Source organism: Rhinoderma darwinii, chromosome 2, assembly GCF_050947455.1.
Source record: "Rhinoderma darwinii isolate aRhiDar2 chromosome 2, aRhiDar2.hap1, whole genome shotgun sequence".
NCBI classification, from domain to species: Eukaryota; Metazoa; Chordata; class Amphibia; order Anura; family Rhinodermatidae; genus Rhinoderma; species Rhinoderma darwinii.
Window position 1 is genome coordinate 111,153,410 of NC_134688.1, and position 22,966 is coordinate 111,176,375.

Below are 22,966 nucleotides of genomic sequence, written 5' to 3' on the forward strand. Positions count from 1 at the left end.
TATCTCCAATATGTATATATAAAAATTAAAAAAAATAATTGCCTTTGACCGTTCTTTAAAGATTTATTATGATATTAATCACTATTGTATTTTAGACCTTTTTCGAGAAAAAAAAATTAACTCAATGTACATATTAATTCATAAATAAAACGCCATTTTAATTAAATTCGCATCCCTCCTCTCCTACTCCAGGAAATAAGAAGCCGCAGCCCGCTGAAACTGTCCGTCTACGTCTCTGAGGATTCCCCTGTAGCTCCGGCGTCATCAGCATCAGTGAGGGGCTCTGAGCTCCAGTCACACACAGGCGGCCTCTTCCTGCAGTACAAAGATCATGTACAGTAGGCAGGGATTCCTCCGGCTCTGCTGTGTCAGTCACTCCACAGATGTGTGTCAGGGGGAGAGGCCGCCTCAGAGAGGGTGTGAGCTGCTCACTGGAGTCTCTCCCTGCTTTAATCTTCCCCCTCAGTAACATGTAACCACTATTGTTACTTACACTGGTGAAGTTTCACTTCCTGACAGAGACTTCATCTTGGTGACATATTATTACTTTTATTCACCGCCCCTCCGTGTTTTACATCGTTCTTGGCTTTTTATCTTTCTTTTGTTTTGTTGCTACATCCTGTCTGAGGAGAAGAGAGCAGAGAGAAGACACAAGACGGTCTCTGACCACTGAGGAAGAGCAGCTCCTGCAGTTAGTGCAGCCAGGTAAGAGCAGTGCTGGCTGTCATGTATGTTGTGCTTCTTCACCTGAGGGAAAACATGAAGTTTTGGCCTAAAAAACTGCATTTCCACTGCTGATATCTGCCAGAGCAATAGTTAATCTAATCATACCCTCATTGCAGACATCTGCTTAATGGAGGTGCTGGTCACCATGAATGTGAATGGAGCAGCATGTTCTTCTATTGCCAGTATTTATTAGACTGTCTGGGGTTGCGCTTCCTTATAGATGTATATTCAAGATTCAACCTATTTCCAAAAACCTGCAGAACTAGAAAAACCGCAAGGCAATGTCTCTCTGTCAGTTATGGAACTACAAGCGCCAGCACGTCCTGCCTGCAGAGGTGGTTGCTGCAGAGTCAATAATATATGGTATGCAGCGGTGATGTCTGATCTATGGCAGGCACGGGGTAATGTTCAAAGAGGAGTTGCAAATGTTTCCACAAAAAAAATCTAAATGATCTGATGTGTCTAATATCACAAAAGAAGGATAAATTAGCATTTTAATTTGATCAGATCTCATTGATTTGGAGCTATAAATTAAATATTATAAGGAGTATTGGTTGATACATAGATATTACACCTAAACTGCAGGAAGCTGTCCATGCACACCGCGCTTTTTAGGCTGTAATCTCACATTGCAGTTTTTTTTATCCAAGTTTGGAATGGATACAAAAGAGAGGAAAAGTATCAGTCTTTCCTTTTGGTACCAAAAACTGCATCAAAAGCTGCCACGAAAATTGCCTGTGTGATTCCAGCCTAAAAAGCATTGTCCACTCAGGACAACCTTTTTCCTTGAGCCCTATTCGGGTATATGGACATCATAGAGGGTGTCCCCTTTTTCAGACCCCTCACTATTGGGGCACAGTCACACAAATGAGTGCAAACTCGGACAGGAAAAACTTGAGTTTAGTCGTGAGGGAGCCGTGAAAACGGAAGAAAATAGGACATGTTCTATTTTTCAACAGACCTTTTACACCGTTAAAACAACGGCCGTGTGAACTGCCCCATTGAAATACATGCGTCCGTGTGATGGCCGTTGTTTTAACGGCCATCACACAGACTTATACAACGTTCGTGTGAATAAGCCCTTAGCCAGAGCGATCCTGTATTGTATGGTTGCCCATTAACTTTAGTGGCCACTGTGTAAGGCCAGGTCTGCACCTAGGCTTTTTGTAGCGCTACTGATTGATTTACTATTGAGCCACAACTGCAGTCCAAATGAGTACATTGAGCTGCATGCAATCTTATGGACTGCAGCTGTCACTCAAGTGTTAAAATCAATGCGTAACAATACAAAAAGTCTAGTTGTAGCCCTGGCCTAAAACAACATTTCGCTGCAATAGACGGCAGCTTCCCCGATATTAACTGCTGATTGTGTTGGGTTTTAGTAGTCCGTGTGGACTTCTACTTCAAAGGGGTTCTCTGCACGTTCTAATAAGGTCTTAATTGTGTCCGCAGAGTTAGGGTATGTTCACAATACCTATTTTCAGACGTTTTTCAGGCCTCAACATCTGCCCATTGATTTCAATGGGAAAAATGGCGTACCGTTCCCATGGGGCGTTTTTTACGCGGCCGTTTTTAAGAATGGATGCATAAAAAAAGCCTAATAAAAAGAAGTGCATGTCCCTTCTTGAGCCGTTTTTGGAGCCGCTTTTCATTGACTCAATAGAAAAACAGCACCATGTTGCTTAAACGGCTGAAAATCAGAGGCTGTTTTCCGTATTTTCAGCCGTTTTTTGTTAAGCGTGTGAACACAGCCTTGAGGCCGGATTCACATGAGCGTGCGCAAAAAACGCGGCATTTTGCACGCGCAAAAGGCACTTGACAGCCGCGTGTGTCAGCCCGGTATGATGTGCGGCTGCGTGCTTTTCGCGCAGCCGCCATCATTTATGACACTCCATTTGGATGTTTGTAAACAGAAAAGCACGTGGTGCTTTTCTGTTTTCATTCATCCTTTTCACAGCTGTTGCGCGAATCACGCGCTTCCCACGGAAGTGCTTTTGTGTGGCGTGCGTGATGCGCGAAATACGCCCAAAGAACGGACATGTCGTGACTTTTGCTCTCCGGACGCACGCAGTGTAAAAATCACGCACATGTCTGCACGGCCCCATAGACTAATATAGGTCCGTTGCACGGACGTATATCCCGTTCGTCTGAATAAGCCTTTAGGGTAAGTTCACATGTAGCGTTGATACTGTGAATACCAATATAAGGCCTTATTTACACAAACGTGTTAAACGTCCGTGTGACGGCCGTTGAAACAACGGCCGTCACACGGACCTTTGTAATTCAATGTGGCCGTTCACACGGCCGTTGTTTCAACGGACCGTGTGACGGGTCCATGAGAAAATAGGACATGTCCTATTTTTTCACGCTTCACGTATCCCTCCATAGACTCTAATCTATGTGGGATGCGTGACATCAAGTCCCGCAGCGCAGAGCACGGATGCAGTTTTTCACGTCCGAGATGTGCAACGCCCGTGTGAATCGGGCCTAATGCAGTAGTAGCAGAGTAGATGAGATTGGAACAAATCTCATCCACACGCTATGTAAATAAGCGGAAAAAACACTCAGAAATTGACCAGGGATGCGCTTTTTTAATCCGCAGCATGTCAATTGTATTTGCGTAATCGCTGCTTTTCTTTTGCGTGTTTTCCCCATTGAATTCAATGGGGAGGTAAAACCCGCAGCAAACAGCAGATGTTGTGATATTGTGAAGAGGCAGGACGGCAGAGGGACGCGTTACTATGGCTATGAGTAAGTATTAAACTTTTTTTTTTACGCACAGTTTTCCGCAGCGGACATTTTGGCTGAAAAAACTGCACCACAATTTGGTGTGGTTTTTCGGCCGGCATACCCTGCAGTGACCAGGGCGGATATGCTGTGTGCTTTTACACATCGTATCCGCTATGTATAAACATACCCAAAGGGTATGTTCAGATGTAGCGGTCATGTCGTTTTTGTTTTTTTTTTTTTCTTCTGCGACTACAGCGAAATCATTGCAAAATGTAGCACTTTCTCAAAAAAAATTTGCTGAAATTTTTTGGTAGTCGCTGCTATAAACCGTTATATACAGATGTAGCCATCTTTTATCTTGAGTTTAAACGCAATAAATACACAGTGGCAAGAAACTTTCACTTGACTTTGTACATGTGTGGGCCGCCCCTTCTGCTAAGCTCCACCCGCTTACAAAAAGTGCTGTGAGTGGCTGAAACTGCACAAAAGTCACTTTTGCAACTTTTTTTCTGGTATAGAAAATTTTATAAATTCATATTACTTATAATCTTCATTTTTAATTTTCCGTTTTGCAGCCATAGTGCAAATTCTTAAATTGGATGCCCATTCATTTTAATAGACACCCTGAAAACCATTGTAAGGTGCCCATCATTATTAATCGGTGTCAGTTGCTATCAGTGGACGCCTGCAATACCACACAGCTACGCTGAACAACCCCTTTAAGATTACTTGCCAAGAAGACTTTGCACACGCAGGCTTTTATTACATAACCTATTCAGAAACAGATTTGCCGTCACCTGTTTATACTTGCAAGACTTGAACAGACATTGACAAGCGATCTCAGGATGTCCCATATGAAACCTTCAATACGTGACTTCTCCTTTTAATTTTATCACCTCCTTTCTTTTACTATATATTACACATAGATGAAGTCAGTAGTGGAACAAGTATAGAGCACCTCTGGGACCCGCACCTATCTCTAGAATGGGGCCCCCTAAACCCCGTTCTAGCTTTTGGTGCTAATGCTGTCTCCCGTCTACTTCCTGACTTTATGGTCGGGAAGTGAACGCTGAGCTGCGCTGCGCTGTTTTTGTAAGTCCCATAGAACTGAGTGGTAATTACGTAAACAGCGTAGCTCGCATGCTAAGCTGCTTTCGTAACTGCCATTCACTAGTATTGGAGTTACGAAAACGGCGTAGCTCAGCAAGCTACACTGTTTCTGTAACTCCCGACCATAAAGTCAGGAAGTGGCCGGGAGACAGCGTTACCACCAAAAGCTAGAATGGGGTTTAGGCGGCCCCGTTCTAGAGATACAGTAGGTGCGGGTCCTAGAGGTGGGACCCGCATCTATCTGACATTTATGACATAACCTGTAGATATGTCATAAATGTCCTTCATGGGAAAGCCCCTTTAATGCTCTTCACCCGACAGTGGAAAAAAAAAATGCCCATTAAAAACGGATAAACTGTCAGTTCATGGCCATTTTGCATCAGTGTGTCTCCAAATTTTCATCCATTTCCAGTCCGTCTGTACATTTTTTTATGGCCTTTTGACATCCGTTTTGCATCCGTTCTTCATGGGCGTTAAAAAAACTGATGAATTTCATTTGTCAGGCTTTTTTTTTTGTCCCAACCCCCTGAAAACACCCAAAGGAAAGACACATGTTCACCTAGACACTATTTACAGCCTCCCTGCAGATGCCCCACAGCCCCCCTGTATATGATGCCCCACAGCCCCCCTGTATATGATGCCGCACAGCCCCCCTGTATATGATGCCGCACAGCCCCCCTGTATATGATGCCGCACAGCCCCCCTGTATATGATGCCCCACAGCCCCCCTAGGTGAGTAAAATTTTTGTTTTAGTTTGGGGGCACTGTCTACAAGGGGGAGGTGGGGGACTATATTGCACGATCTACAAGGAGGAGGTGGGGGGATTATGGCACTGTCTATAGGTGGGCTGTATGGCGAAATCTACAGGGGGGCACTATACTGTGTGGGGGCCACTAAGTGGACATTATACTGTGTAGGGGTACTACAGGGGGCATAATACTGTGGGCACAATTAGAGGGCAAAATACTGTGTCCTTGAAGTGGTTGTAATATATTATATTATTATTATACTGTATGGGGGCACTAAAGGGACATTATCATTTTTTTATGGGGCATTTGTTTTTAATGATGGAGGTGTGCCGCCGAAAGATAATTTCGCACGGGGTGCCATAAATCCTAAGGCGGGCCATGCTGACGTCACTGTCCATATATGAACAGTGACGTGGGAGGCCTCGTCTATCAGCTGAAACCCCGACCAGTGCGTCGGCAACGCGCTGGCTGGGCATTTTGGTCCAGGAGGAGCCACTGACGTCACTGTCCATATACAGACCGTTACGTCAGAGGCCTCGTCTATCAGCAGAATCCTCTGGCTGGGGATTCCACTCCTAGAGGGAGCCCCAATGAAGCTATCTATAGAAAGAGGGGTGTAGCGCTGTCCACAGGGTGGGGTGTGTGGCGTGGCACTATCTACAGGGGTGTGGGGTATGTGCGGCGTTCCTCCTTCGTCCTGCTCTCTGCTCTTAGTTATTGCTTTATTGCAATCACTCAAACCTACAATAATGCAATTTTGTCTAATGAGACGTATAGTAAACGTGTCACTAATTCTGTTCCTTATTTATCATGCAGATATGAGTACTTGCCCATTTTTTAACATGGCTCACGCCAGTCATATACTGTATTTGCTCTGTCTATGAATAAGAAAAGTGTTGCTACCATTCTACCTCCTTTATAGTGCCATGTGTGATGATTTATATGGCTTTGACTACCAGTACCATTGGTACTGGACACTGGTACGCCTATTCTTTACAAATTCAGCGCCCAAATTTATTTTTTATAACAACAACAATTGCTCAGCTTGTCAAAATTCGAACCTGTAAACTCTGCATTTAACAGTGCCAATAATTTGTCAGAAAAAAATAAATATATATGTGTTGTTCAGGGCGCCTTATGGAGCTGTTGGTGGAAATGTAGAACTAATGAGTCTTAGACACATTATCTAATAATATAATAAGAACATCTGCTTACAGATAAATGAGAGTAATAAAACAGCATTTAATATCATTACACTAAAGAGCATATGGCTAAAAATACATGACTGTGATAACACGATAATGTGCAAATATGTTCACAAAATAGAAATACATATTTTCATTTCAAGTATGAAGATGGCTCCGAATGCGTTCTACCCGAAATGAGGGGATATTAACTTGCCTGTTATACTTAAAGGGGTTTTCCAGGACTCGAAAACCCTGCCACACCTGTCGACTGGTTGTGTTTGGTATTTCAGCTCAACTCCAATCACTTCACTAGAGCTGAACTGCAATACCAGACACAACCCATGGACAGGTGTGGTGCTGATTTTGGAAGGGAGTAGTCATGTTTTTCCAACACTGTACACCCCTTTAAATACCAACATGTTTCCGTTCTGTAGGTATATATCGGTCCTCACCTCTGCCTGGAATATATTGCCCTCCTGTGTTACACCCTAATAATATAGTTCACCATTCATTAGCCCTTTCAAAGAGAATTCACACCTCTATCATTGCTACCTCCAGCAGACTACAGCAATTGCAGCATGTGAACAATAGATCCCTATTTTGGGGAATAGCAGGGTTTTATTTTGCCTGGTCCAATCACAGTAAAATCTTTCTGCATGTAAATATCCAGACCAGGGCTTGCCAAATCCCAGTAGTCAGGTAGCCAATGTGCCTAGAAAATGGCTCCTGGTACCTAACTTTTATGTTTTTTCCTGTTAATAGCAATGGATTTTTTTAGTCTGGCCACTAAAAAATTCAAACTGCCTCTTAAATTCAATAGTAGTTTGTCCACCTGGTGTCAAGATGTTTGTTAGGACATTGATAGGACTGTCCATCATTCCTTGCATAAAAAAAAATTAGCTTGCACAGACCTATCATTACTTTGTCTACTCCTGCACATGTTGTAAATAGGTATGGTATCTTTTGGCAGACTAGAGTAGTGGTGGCTAAATAGTAGATCACTATCTACAGGTGAAACTCAAAGTGGGGACCAGTAGATCTTGATGTCAGGCCTCCCTCTTGCTTTAACGAAATGTGTGAACTTCTCATAGATTTATGTTTGTGTACCTTTCTTAAGACCCTGGATCAGGGCAGTTATTTGGTGTGTATCTCACACTTTCTCTGGCAGCTAATAAACAGCTTAAAGAGGCTCTGTCACCAGATTTTCAAACCCCTATCTCCTATTGCAGCAGATCGGCGCTGCAATGTAGATTACAGTAACGGTTTGTTTTTTTCAAAAACGAGCATTTTTGGCCAAGTTATGACCATTTTTATATTTATGCAAATGAGCCTTTCTTAAGTACAACTGGGCGTGTTTAAAGTTATGTCCAAGTGGGCGTGTATTGTGTGCGTACATCGGGGCGTTTTTACTTGTTTTACTAGCTGGGCGTTGTGAATAGAAGTGTATGATGCTGACGAATCAGCATCATCCACTTCTCTTCGTTACCACCCAGCTTCTGGCAGTGCACAGACACACAGCATGTCCTCGCGAGATCACGCTGTGACGTCACTCACTTCCTCCCACAGGAACTTCATCGCTTCGGATGAGCGAGGACACGGTGTGTGTCTGAACTGCCAGAAGCTGGGTGGTAACGAAGAGAAATGGATGATGCTGATTCGTCAGCATCATACACTTCTATTCACAACGCCCAGCTAGTAAAACAAGTAAAAACGCCCAGATGTTACACACACAATACACGCCCATTTGGACATAACTTTAAACACGCCCAGTTGTACTTAAGAAAGGCTCATTTGCATATATATAAAAATGGTCATAACTTGGCCAAAAATGCTCGTTTTTGAAAAAACAAACCGTTACTGTTATCTACATTGCAGCGCCGATCTGCTGCAATAGGAGATAGGGGTTTGAAAATCTGGTGACAGAGCCTCTTTAACATATAGGAGTGGAGAAGAGCAGGGTGCTGTATGAAAAAGGCATAGAAATGCAGCAAGGGCAATAATAAATTGCTGTAATCTTTAACCCCTTGAGGACGCAGCCTAGTTTTGGCCTTAAGACTCAGAGCCCATTTTTCAAATCTGCCATATTTCACTTTGGAATGCTTAAAGAGGCTCTGTCACCAGATTTTGTAACCCCTATCTCCTATTGCATGTGATTGGCGCTGCAATGTAGATTACAGTAACGTTTTTGTTTTTTTTTAAACGAGCATTTTTGGCCAAGTTATGACCATTTTTATATTTATGTAAATGAGCCTTTCTTAAGTACAACTGGGCGTGTTTAAAGTTATGTCCAAGTGGGCGTGTATTGTGTGCGTACATCGGGGCGTTTTTACTTGTTTTACTAGCTGGGCGTTGTGAATAGAAGTGTATGATGCTGACGAATCAGCATCATCCACTTCTCTTCGTTACCACCCAGCTTCTGGCAGTGCACAGACACACAGCATGTCCTCGCGAGATCACGCTGTGACGTCACTCACTTCCTCCCACAGGAACTTCATCGCTTCGGATGAGCGAGGACACGGTGTGTGTCTGAACTGCCAGAAGCTGGGTGGTAACTAAGAGAAGTGGATGATGCTGATTCGTCAGCATCATACACTTCTATTCACAACGCCCAGCTAGTAAAACAAGTAAAAACGCCCAGATGTTACACACACAATACACGCCCACTTGGACATATATCTTTAAACACGCCCAGTTGTACTTAAGAAAGGCTCATTTGCATATATATAAAAATGGTCATAACTTGGCCAAAAATGCTCGTTTTTGAAAAAACAAACCGTTACTGTTATCTACATTGCAGCGCCGATCTGCTGCAATAGGAGATAGGGGTTTGAAAATCTGGTGACAGAGCCTCTTTAACATATAGGAGTGGAGAAGAGCAGGGTGCTGTATGAAAAAGGCATAGAAATGCAGCAAGGGCAATAATAAATTGCTGTAATCTTTAACCCCTTGAGGACGCAGCCTAGTTTTGGCCTTAAGACTCAGAGCCCATTTTTCAAATCTGACATATTTCACTTTGGAATGCTTAAAGAGGCTCTGTCACCAGATTTTGTAACCCCTATCTCCTATTGCATGTGATTGGCGCTGCAATGTAGATTACAGTAACGTTTTTGTTTTTTTTTAAACGAGCATTTTTGGCCAAGTTATGACCATTTTTATATTTATGTAAATGAGGCTTTCTAAAGTACAACTGGGCGTTTTTACTTCTTTTACTAGCTGGGCGTTGTAAATAGAAGTATCATCCACTTCTCTCCACAACGCCCAGCTTCTGGCAGTGCAGACACACAGCGTGTTCTCGAGAGATCACGCTGTGACGTCACTCACTTCCTGCCCCAGGTCCTGCATCGTGTCGGATGAACGAGGACACATCGGCACCAGAGGCTACAGTTGATTCTGCAGCAGCATCGGCGTTTGCAGGTAAGTCGATGTAGCTACTTACCTGCTGATGCTGCTGCAGAATCAACTGTAGCCTCTGGTGCCGATGTGTCCTCGCTCGTCCGACACGATGCAGGACCTGGGGCAGGAAGTGAGTGACGTCACAACGTGATCTCTCGAGAACACGCTGTGTGTCTGCCCTGCCAGAAGCTGGGCGTTGTGAAGAGAAGTGGATGATACTTCTATTCACAACGCCCAGCTAGTAAAACAAGTAAAAACGCCCCGATGTACGCACATAATACACGCCCAGTTGTACTTTAACTTTAAACACGCCCAGTTGTACTTTAGAAAGCCTCATTTACATAAATATAAAAATGGTCATAACTTGGCCAAAAATGCTCCGTTTTAAAAAAAAAAACAAAAAACGTTACTCTTATCTACATTGCAGCGCCGATCTGCTGCAATAGGAGATAGGGGTTGCAAAATCTGGTGACAGCCTCTTTAAACTTGTCTAAGCGATCCATGTTTTTATTCTATTTTTAAGTGGCGTGGTGACTAAAAAACAATTCTACTATTGTTTTTTTATTCATTTTTTTTTTTTTTTTTTTTTTTTTACAGCATTCACCATGCGCTATAAATTGCATATTCACTTTATTTTACGGGGCGATACGATTACGGCGATACCATATGATTAGCAATTTATTTATTTTTATGTATGGCGTTTGCACAATAAAATACTTTTTATAAAAAATAAATTACTCATTGTGTAGACTTATTCTAAGAACTTTTTTATTCTATTCTAACTTTATTATTTTTCCATCAAGAAAGCCGTGTGAGGGCTTGTTTTTTTGCATAACAAACTGTAGTTTCGACCAGTATCATTTTTAGGTACATGCGACTTTTTGATCTCTCTTTATTCCATTTTTTGGAAGGTGAAGTGACCAAAAAAATTGTGATTCTGGTAGGGTTTATTATTATTTTATTTTATGGCGTTCACCGTGCGGGATAGTTAACTAAATACTTTTCTAGTTCAGGCCGTTACGGATGCGGCAATACCAATTATGTATAGTTTATTTGTTTATTAATTTTTATTAATAATAAAGGACTGATAAGGGAAAAAGGGGGATTTTTACCTTTTTATTACTTTTAAAAACGTTATTTTTTTATTTTTGTACAACTTTTTTTACTTTGTCCCACTAGGGGACTTGTGGGCAGGAGGCCGTGATCGCAATTCTAATACACTGCACTACATGCATAGTCCAGTGTATTCGAGCTGTCAGCTACTCGCTGACAGCAAGCATAGCAGGTCCTGACTTCATCAGGTCCCACTAGGCTTCCATAGATGGTGTAGCCGGAGGCCATTATTAGGCCTCCGTTTGCCATAGCAGCCATCTCTGCCCGCTATATTTCAGCGGGCCGTCGATGGTAGTTTAATCCCTAAGAAGCCGCGATCGATATTGAACGCAGCTTCTAAGGGGTTAATCAGCAGGGACACCGCGATTGGTCCCCGCTGAAGGTGCTACGGCAACTGCTGTACGAGACAGCAGTTGTCACAGCTCCTGTATGTGCCGGGAGGACGGCCGAAATGGCCAATCCTTCCGTGACCCGTGACGTACTATTGGGTCATAGAGCACGAACGATGCAGTTACTATAACCTAATAGTATGTCCAGGAGCGGGAAGGAGTTAAAATTGCGGCACCATCGTGTTTAAAAAAAGGCACATTGGGAAAAAAAAATTCAACAGTGTCATTTGCGCCACATGTACCTGTCCTTGTCCCCTGGAAGATGTCCTAATTGCCTCCACTAAAAGTAGGTCCCATACAGACGAGGTTTGGCCACTTTTGCTTTAAGCTTGCCTTGCACATAAGAGTAGAGTCGGCTGAAATTGTTTTTGTCATTTCGACTGACTTCCGCTTATAAAATTAACGTGAATATTAATGCGATGCTTGACGGCAGACTTATGCCGAAAATCTAATCGGACAGGTTGGAAAATCGTGCCCATGATCGGCTGAAACGACTTGTGTCAGGCATGATCACACATTGAAAAAAAGTGACTTCCTGATAGGCCAATTTTTGCAAATTCTGTAGCTAGTGGGATCGTTCATATAACTTTTCATCATACAAAGAATAACATTTGATTGCTGAAACCGGAAACTAGGGGATGTAAATGAATCAAACCAGTGTATTTGCATTCTATGGAGTTTCATGTTTTGTACATCATGAAACTTTAAAGGGGTTTTCCACGACCGGACAACTGATGACCTATCCACGGGATAGGTCATCAGTATATGATCGGTGCGAGTCCAATACCCGGACCCCGCACCGATCAGCTGCTCCGGCTGCCTCCGCGTGCTGAATGCTTTGAACGGTATGCAGTAGTTGGAGCCGGAAGCAGATGGCTCCGACCACTGCATAGCGGCCATTCGGCAGAATTCCAACTCTGTGCCTATTCACTTGAATAGGAGCATAGCTGCAGCTCAGCCGCTATTCCGTGACCGGAGCCATCTGCAGCCGGGCCAATTAGGTGCAGTTTTTACCTGCACATTTCCTGCGATTTTTATGTGTGTTTTCTGCAGCAAAATATGCAAGGTGTGCATGTAGCCTTAGAATGAGTGATTAGTACACTGTGACATTAAGAGGAACATAATGGGGATAGATACAGTGGAGGAAACAAGTATTTGATCCCTTGCTGATTTTGTAAGTTTGCCCACTGTCAAAGTCATGAACAGTCTAGAATTTTTAGGCTAGGTTAATTTTACCAGTGAGAGATAGATAGATTATATTAAAAAAAATAAAGAAACTCACATAGTCAAAATTATATTTATTTGCATTGTGCACAGAGAAATAAGTATTTGATCCCCTACCAACCATTAAGAGTTCAGCCTCCTCCAGACCAGTTACACGCTCCAAATTAACTCAGTGCCTGCATTAAAGACAGCTGTCTTAAATGGTCACCTGTATAAAAGACTCCTGTCCACAGACTCAATTAATCAGTCTGACTCTAACCTCTACAACATGGGCAAGACCAAAGAGCTTTCTAAGGATGTCAGGGACAAGATCATAGACCTGCACAAGGCTGGAATGGGCTACAAAACCATAAGTAAGACGCTGGGTGAGAAGGAGACAACTGTTGGTGCAATAGTAAGAAAATGGAAGACATACAAAATGACTGTCAATCAACATCGATCTGGGGCTCCATGCAAAATCTCACCTCGTAGAGTATTCTTGATCCTGAGGAAGGTGAGAGCTCAGCCAAAAACTACACGGGGGGAACTGGTTAATGATCTCAAGGCAGCTGGGACCACAGTCACCAAGAAAACATTGGTAACACATTACGCCGTAATGGATTAAAATCCTGCAGTGCCCGCAAGGTCCCCCTTCTCAAGAAGGCACATGTACAGGCCCGTCTGAAGTTTGCAAATGAACATCTGGATGATTCTGATTGTGATTGGGAGAAGGTGCTGTGGTCAGATGAGACAAAAATTGAGCTCTTTGGCATTAACTCAACTCGCCGTGTTTGGAGGAAGAGAAATGCTGCCTATGACCCAAAGAACACCGTCCCGACTGTCAAGCATGGAGGTGGAAACATTATGTTTTGGGGGTGTTTCTCTGCTAAGGGCACAGGACTACTTCACCGCATCAATGGGAGAATGGATGGAGCCATGTACTGTCAAATCCTGAGTGACAACCTCCTTCCCTCCACCAGGACATTAAAAATGGCTCGTGGCTGGGTCTTCCAGCACGACAATGACCCGAAACATACAGCCAAGGCAACAAAGGAGTGGCTTAAAAAGAAGCACATTAAGGTCATGGAGTGGCCTAGCCAGTCTCCAGACCTTAATCCCATCGAAAACTTATGGAGGGAGCTGAAGATCCGAGTTGCCAAGCGACAGCCTCGAAATCTTAATGATTTACAGATGATCTGCAAAGAGGAGTGGGCCAAAATTCCATCTAACATGTGTGCAAACCTCATCATCAACTACAAAAAACGTCTGACTGTTGTGCTTGCCAACAAGGGTTTTGCCACCAAGTATTAAGTCTTGTTTGCCAAAGGGATCAAATACTTATTTCTCTGTGCACAATGCAAATAAATATATATAATTTTGACAATGTGATTTTCTGTTTTTTTTTTTTTTTATATATAATCTATCTCTCACTGGTAAAATTAACCTAGCCTAAAAATTCTAGACTGTTCATGTCTTTGACAGTGGGCAAACTTACAAAATCAGCAAGGGATCAAATACTTATTCCCTTCACTGTATAAGAGAAGGTTGTAGATACTTGGGTGAATTGACAGGGAGATCTATGAGTAAGGATGCATAAAATGCATAAATGTCTTGATCAGAATATAACCCACTCTCCCTATTCCTGTATAGTTTGGCATGTCCTATTCGTATCCATGCCTAGAATCGCAGCTTTACGTCTAACGTCTTTATGGTAAGCAGTTCCTGCTGCTCTGTCATTTATTTGAGAATGTTATCAGCAGCTCTTGCTTACATGGAAAGATGAAGAACTAGGTCAATGGTTTAAGGCCGCTGACTGCACTGTATAACTCAAGAAAAATTGTCATTGACAGAGTGTGGGCTTGTTTTTGAGCTTACCACTTTGCTGTGGATTGTCTATATTCTGTGTAAATATGTGTTTATTTTTATTTTGTATGGAACTTGTGATGAAAGGCTGAACACCTCTATTAGAAAATGTGCAATAGAAAAGAGAGGTAATTGGATTCAAGTTAGCAACTCTACAAGTTGCAAATGCGCAAATATTGATCATTCTGACAGGTGAACTTCAACTGCATGAAAATTCAAATGCAATTTGACATAATGAACACAAATGTCAACACTACATTGCCTCGTTCTCAACGTGCCACAGTATTTAACATGCTGTAATAACTGGTGGCTTCTATGAGCACTGATACATCTACAAGGTCTATTTTACCTACGTCATAGAAATTAACATTAGCACTGTTAACATTAGGAGCTCATTCAGACGAACAATTCCCGTCCGAGTGTAGAGCGGACAGCATCCTGGCACATTATACTTGACTTGGGGTAAGTCGAGTGATGTATGTGTATGCAAATTACACTTACCTACTATCCGTTACCCAGTCATAACCCACACCCTTCTCTCAAGAAGACTCGACACCGAGGGTTTGGATAAAGTGGCCACAGCAGCCATTTTATTAAGAAATAAATGGAAAAAGTTAGTTAACCCTTTCACGACCAATGACGAAAATGAACGTCATGGTCGGCTGCTAGTTCCCGCACCAGAACGTTCATTTTCGTCAGTATTTCAAACTGTCACTCTGTGTAAACACAGAGTGACAGGCGCGTGCTGACAGCTGTCCTAGACAGCTGAGACATCAGTCTCGCCGGACAGCGGACCATCGCGCTGCTTTCGGCAGTTAACCCCTTAAGTGCGGCGACGGATTGCCGTCGCCGCATTTAAGTGGTTTGAAGCACATCGGCAGCCCCCACGAAGTGATTGTGGGGGCTACCGATGCTTGTCGTGGCAATCGGAGGTCAGACAATGACCTCCAGGTTGCCATGTACGGAAGCCTTGGAGGAGCAGTCTCCTGCCGGTCCTCCGATGCTTCCTGTCAGTGTGACTGTCACGTCACAATCACAGTTAGAGTACTTTACACTACGTGTGTAGTGTAATGTACTCTAGCAGCGATCAAAGCTGCAAGTCTAAATGTCCCCTAGTGGGACAAGTAAAAAAAGTAAAAATAAGTAATAAAGGTTTTAAAAAAAAAAAAAAAAAAAAAAAAAGGTGTAAAAATGAGTTTATAAATTCTATAAACAGAAAATGCTTTTTTTCCTATAATAAGACTTTTATTATAGAAAAAAAATGAACACGTTAAAAAATTACACATATTTGGTATCACCGCGTTCGTAACGACCCCAACTATAAAACTGTAATGTTATTTTTCCCGCACGATGAACACCCCAAAAAAAATCAATAAAAAAACTAAGACAGAATCGCAATTTTTTTGGTCACCACCGCTCCCTAAATAAAGAATAAAAAGTGATCAAAAAGTCGCATGTACCCAAAACTTCAATCCGTCCCGCAAAAAACAAGCCCTTACACAGCTTTTTTTTTTACTAAAAAATAAAAAAATTATGTGTCTCAGAATATGGTGAAACAGAAAATTATTTTTTTTATAAATAAGTGATTTTATTGTGCAAACGCTAACAAAAAAGGACCAAACCTATATACATATGGTATCGCCGTAATCGTACCAACTCGCTTAATAAAGTAAAAATTTAATTTATAGCGTACGGTGAACGCCGCAAAAAGAAAACCTAAAAAACTGTGTCAAAATTCCTGTTTTTTGGTCAGGATTGCAAAAAAATTGAATAAAAAGTAATCCAAAAAAAATCGCATGTACCCCAAAATGGTACCAATGAAAACTACAGATTGTCCCGCAACAAATAAGCCCTCACACAGCTCCGGTGGTGAAAAAATACAAAAGTCCTGGCTCTCAGAATATGGCGATACAAAATGTGCAGAGTGTTCCAAAAGCGGATAAGATGGGGCGCCATTTATCAGTGCGACACCGGCCACACATCTATGAATTATTATTTACCCCATTATTATTCCCTCTTATTATGCCCTGATGTGCTCCGCACAGATTACATATGCCCCCACATTATAAACTGAAATATCAGCGACACCCCAAACAAAACTACTACCAAGCAAAATCTGCGCTCCAAAAGCCAAATGGCGTCCCTCCCTTCTGAGCCCTGCAGCGTGCCCAAGCAGCAGTTTGCGCCAACATATATGGCATCGCCATACCCGAGAGAACCCGCTTAACGTTTTATGAGGTATTTGTCTTCAGTGGCACAAACTGGGCGCAACATATTATGCACTAAAATGGCATATCGGTGGAAAATTGCAATTTTCACTTTGAACCATCCGCTGTGCACTAACCCCTTTGCGCACTATGACTTAATTGCCCGTCATGGTGCGGGAGTTGATGTATGGAGCCGTCTCACGTGCTGAGCCCGCTCCATACGCTGCGGGTGTCGGCTGTGTATTACAGCTGACACCTGGGACTAACGGACAGGAACAGCGATCGCTCTGTTACAGAAGCCTGTAAGAATAACAATATACTGCAATACATTAGTATTGCAGTATATTGTACCAGTGATCCAATGATCGCTGGTTCAAGTCCCCTAAGGGGATTAATAAAATGTGTAGAAGAATTATAGTTATTAGTAGTGAGAATTTTTTTTAAAGTTTAAAAAAAAAACACCTTTTCCCATTTTTCTTTTAAAGTAATGTAAAAAAAATGAACAAAATTGGTATTGCTACGTCCGTAAAAGTCCAAACTATTACAATTTACCATTATTTAATTTGCACAGTGAACACCTTAAAAAAAATGAATAATTGAAACCGCCAAAATCGCTTTTTTTTTTTTCTTTGTCACTTTAGCTCTAAAAAAATAATTTAATACAACTTTTTAATCACTTTTTATGTACCAAAAAATGGTACCAATAAAAACTGCAACTCCTCCCGCAAGAAATAAGCCCTCACACCGCTCTATTGATGGAAGAATAAAAAAGTTATGGCTCTTGGAAAGCGGAGAGTGAAAATCTAAAATAAGAAAGCAAAAAATGGATCAGTCCTGAAAGGGTTAATTAATTTCTAATGACAAAAACGTATGACCACATGTGGGGTATTTCCGTACTCAGGAGACATTACTTTATAAAAAATGGTGGGTTTTTTTTTTCCTCCTTTTTATCCATTGTGAAAATGAGAAAATTCAACATTTTAGTGGAAAAAATTTTGATATTCATTTTCGCGCCCTAATTCTAATAAACTCTGCAAAAGACCCGTGGGGTCTAAATGCTCACTATACCCATGAAATATTCCTTGAAGGTTTTTCCAAAATGGGCTCACTTTTGGTGGGTTTCCACTGTTTTGGTCCCTCCAGTGCATTACAAATGCGACATGGCACCGAAAACCATTCCAGCAAAATCAGAAATCCAAATGGCGCTTCTTCCCTTCTGAGCCCTGCTGTGGGTCCATCAGCAGTTTATTACCACATATGGGGTATTGTCGTAATGGGGAGACATTGCTTTAAAAATGTTGGGGTGCATTTTCTTCGTTATTCCTTGTAAATATTAAAAATTTCTATGTTTCAGAAAAAAAGTGCATTTTAATTTTTACAGACTAATTCCAATATATTTAGCGAAAACCCTGTGTGGTCAAAAAGCTAACTATACCCCTAGATAAATACCTTAAGGGGTGTAGTTTTCGAAATGTGGTCGTTTATGGGGAGTTTCTATCGTTTTGGCAGCTCAAAGCCTCTCCAAATGTACAGTGGGGCCTAAAACATTTTCAAGCAAAATATGAGTCCTGAAAGCCTCCGGTTGCTCCCTTCCTTTTGGGCCCTGCCGTGTGTCCAGGCAGCGCATTAGGGCCACAATGTGGGTATTTTTGAAAACAGGAGAAACAGGGTGATAGATTTTGGGGTGTGTTTCTTCATTCTCCTGGTCGCTTTACAAAGAAATCGGTCTACAAACTGATACTAATTTTTTTTTTTTCACCTGCTATGTATTAAATTTAGCAAAAAACTGTGGGGTCAAAATACTTACTGTACCCCTAGATAAATACCTTAAGGGGTCTAGTTTTCTAAATGGGGTCATTTGTGGGGGTTTCCATCACTCGGAGACCTATGAGCCTCTGAAAACCTGGCGTGGTGCAGGAAAACAAAATGTACTTCAAAATTTATAAAATGATTATTCAATTTGTAAGTCCTCTAAATTGCTGAAAATTTATTTTATTTTTTCAAAAGTGCTGCCAAAATACAGTAAAGAGATGGAAATATATATTTAATTTAAAAAAAACTGTACAGTATGTGTGTACATATGTGACATATTGCAGTTAAAAATAGGGAAAAATTTTAATTTTTACAAAATTTCTTCAATTTTTTTTATTAATTTCCGCAAATCGTATCAGTCTACTTTTACCACTAAAATAAAGTACAACATGTGATGAAAAAACAATGTCAGAATTACTTGGATATTCAAAACTTTCACAGAGTTATTCTCTGATAAAGTCAGACATACCAGAGTTGACAAATCTGGCTTGGTCATTAAGGTACAAACAGGCCCGGTCATTAAGGTGTTGACTCAATTAACCATAAATAATACTCATATTATTTATTACAAAATAATAATAAACCAATAATACACAAACAATAAATTATAACCCAACACGTCAGACACCACTGACAAACAAACATTGACACACAGACTAGGAGAAGTACTTGGAGCTATAAATATACAATTTGTTACCGGCTATCTGCCCCACCATTTTACCCCCAGCCGTAAAAACCCGGCTCAGAGGCACCAATATTCCTGGCCGATGCCGTAAGGTAACTGCCACCTCTCACAAGGGATAACACCCTAAGGAATCCACACTATATCCAACCTCCAGACAGTGTCCTTTCATCTTTAAAACCCGGGGGGAACCATACCCACGATGCATCCCCCCCCCCCATAATTATTTGTCTAACTCCAAGGACTCCCCAGCAAGCTGCCATTACAAAAAACACCCAAAATGATCCACCACACAGGTCATTCAAATTCCATGACCAAATGCTCCAATAACAAAAAAGGGGGCGGGCAGGCAGGGATGTCTTTTCTGTGTGCTGCTCCCGTCCAAAAGACCGGGAAATCGGTAGCACGTCCTAAAATAACCCCTCCTGGATCCCTCCCTTCTCCTGGACCCACCCCCTCTACTAATCCTCCCCTTCGTGCTGTGCCTACGATCCTCCCTCCTTTCCCCGTCATGTCTGACCTACCCTCCACTGTGCCAGGGTCAGTCCGGCCTGTGCTTAATAGGCCGATTCAAACATCAGGTTTTTTTACAGACTATTTGTCCATAATAAATAAATGGCAGCATGCTATATGTTTTTATCCATTTTTAACGCAGAATTGGCCCATAGAAGTCAATGGGTCTGTGTGAAATATGGATACCATCAGTTTTGCCACTGATGCCACATGCACACCCTTGTAGATAGGGCCACCCCGCGTGCAGTTAGTGACCCCCCCCCCCCCCCATAGAGGTCACTGTCCAGTTATGGAAATTGATGTCAGGGGCTCCTCCCGGAGGGAAATCCCTCGCCAGAGCGTCAGCAACGCTGGAGATTCCACTCCTAGAGGGAGTCCCAATGGAGCTATATACAGGGAGGGGGAGTGTAGCGCTGTCGACAGGGTGGGCTGTGTGGAGCACTATCTACAGGGGGCTGTGTGGGAAGCTATCTACAGGGAGGAGGAGCACTTCCTCTATGGGGGGGGGGGTGGCACTCTCTACAGAGGACATAGATACAATTGAATAAGGCAGTTGCCTGGAACAGTAATTTGCCGGGACTGTCTCTGTAAATTCGGGACAGTCCCGGAAAATTTGTGACTGTTGGCAACTATGACCGTAACATCACATCAAGCTTTAACTAATTGCAATGAGTAGTTTTGCTTCATAGCTAAGCTGGTGCAGAGGTGGCAGTAACTGGAGGATCCATGAGGATCTTCAGATACAGTGTGCTCAGTTGTGTTTTTTTTTATCTTTAGCTTAGGCTCTGTACACATATAATATGATAAAATCTGTGACGGAGACTCCGAGGCAGATGTAAATAAAGCCTTCTCTAAACTAATTTAAAAAGAAATTCTAACAAATTGGCACCAGTTTGCCTTAGATTCCTCAGTTTTTACAATACATTACACATTGACCCATTAACAGATGACGTATACAAGCAGATGCATGTTTGAGTCCTATAGAAATAAATAGGGTCTATCTTCTTGGTTAGTATGGGTTGCTAAATTGGGCTGCAGGCTATAATAATTATTATTTTCCCCATTATAAGTCCACCACTGTTTCTCTCACTGAAAGTCATGGACATATCTACTGTCACACCAGTGCCTCAGAAAGCACAATTAAAATGAGAGAACATGGATACTCCTACATATACTTCATTTCAATCTCTTAATGTTGTGTAGATCTGCATTACATTGCCCTTACTATACCTCCATACGCCTCCGATTTTATATGGAGGCACGCATGTGATTTTTTTTTTACTCACAGATTCTGTAAAAATCCACTCATTGGGTGTTTTACATCACATCAGCACACAAAGTCCCTTCAGGGTCCATTCTTGTAGCAATGCCGTGTGCATAAGCTCTAATATGATGTTATCGGTTACTCATGTTACAAGTGTGACCCAATAAGAACACTACAGGTGCTTTCAGTAATAGACAAACTCATTGATAGGATATAGGCTGCCATAAATAGTGATGTAGTCTTCTGCTGGGCAGTGGAGGGGAATCTGAAATTCCCAGCATCCGAAACTATTATTGGATTACTCTCACTTGTAAAGTGCGATTCCACCAATATTATTACGCTAGGGAAAGACTGATAATGGAGTTCTCTTAAATGGTATAGTATGTAAAGTGGCTCAAACTGAGCATGAATTTTTCATGCATCCAAACCTTATATACGATTACAGATATTCCATTTTGTAGTGGTGATAACCACATCCTATCTGTTATAGTCTGACCCCTTAACTGTGCTTACATCACTGAATACTAATATCAATTTGTTTAAAATGAAATAAATAAAATGTATAATTTATTGTGCAACTGGCAACATCCCCACAAGCATGTGCTGGAACCTGTGATAGCCAGCAGAGGGAGTATTTTTTTTTTGTTGTAGAGATGACTGGATGGACCATGACGATTCGGCCCATATGTCCTTCTCCGGATGGAGGAATAGAAGTGAGGAATATTTGTTTTTGCATTATACTCCTCCAGCTTGTACTAAACAACATTATTTTCAATTCGTTATAAAATACCTTGAGTTTTTTGGAGTTTAAGTGCCAAAGATTTTTTTTTTTTTTTGCGGATATGTTTATACAGCATTGTGTTTTTCTGGTCTAGTGATCCTATGCTTCTGAATATCACACTTCTGCATAAACCGAACGGACAGTAAATGCTCAGCTCACTTCTACCTTATACTTCTGTATATTTGTGTAACAAACTTAGTAATATTTCTGATATTATCTATTTAACTCATTAGTTAAGTGATCTATAGATCTAATTTTATTGTTGATAGTTATTTTAGGTATGAATGCAAAAAACAATGTCTGCTTCTATTTTTATTTGCAATGAGCTCAGTGGCTGACACACGGTTTGCATCAGTTCTAATGCTTTTTTAGACCGTTCATCTCTGTTCATGATAGCATTATGGCTTCCCTTTATAAGCAAATGGTAAAAAGCAGTCACCGATGGACCCCATTGACTTTAATGATCACTAACTTTTCAAACAACTTGCCATGGGTGACTGAACGTTTTTGACCTGATGCCATCCAATCACTGCGTCCTGATCCGCTGCATTGAAAAAGGCACCAAATTGCAGTAAGGGTATGTGCACACGAGAACTGGCTTTTACGTCTGAAAAGACAGACTGTTTTCAGGAGAAAACAGCTGCATCGTTTCAGATGTAAAAGCTCCTCCTCGCATTTTGCGAGGCATCTTTGACGCCCGTAATCTTGAGCTGTTCTTCATTGACTTCAATGAAAAATGGCTCAAATTACGTTTCAAAGAAGTGCCCTGTATATAAGTGTCCTGCACTTCTTTGACGAGGCAGTCATTTTATGCGTCGTCGTTTGACAGCTGTCAAACGACGACGCGTAAATGACAGGTCGTCGGCACAGTACGTCGGCAAACCCATTCAAATGAATGGGCAGACGTTTGCCGACGTATTGGAGCCGTATTTTCAGACGTAAAACGAGGCATAATACGCCTCATTTACGTCTGAAAATAGGTAGTGTGAACCCAGCCTAAAAATGCACGCTTTTTTCATATGCCGTTTTTAACTGCATGCTACATGTGAATATATCCTAACTCAGTCTGAATTTACTGCTTTCTCCATCTCTTCAAGAGAAGATGGAAGGGGGAGAAGGGAGCAGGGAGACACACATAGAGATGCTGCAGCAGCTACCTAGGAAGTGTTATGCCACCCCAGTGCTGGATACACAGCTTAGTACTGCTATATAGTCTCCTCCATGCTGCTGAAGCGTATATGTG

At 41.8% G+C, this 22,966-nt stretch overlaps 1 protein-coding gene across 2 annotated transcripts in view; it reads left to right on the top strand.

The window, feature by feature from the left end:
* The first annotated feature begins 376 nt into the window (after nucleotides 1-376).
* DGKA (diacylglycerol kinase alpha) overlaps nucleotides 377-22,966 on the top strand; it is a 184,822-nt gene continuing 162,232 nt past the window's right edge. For both annotated transcript variants that reach the window (XM_075852117.1, XM_075852116.1), the window contains exon 1: nucleotides 377-705. The gene's annotated coding sequence lies outside the window, so the exon portion shown is untranslated. The remainder of the gene's footprint in view (nucleotides 706-22,966) is intronic.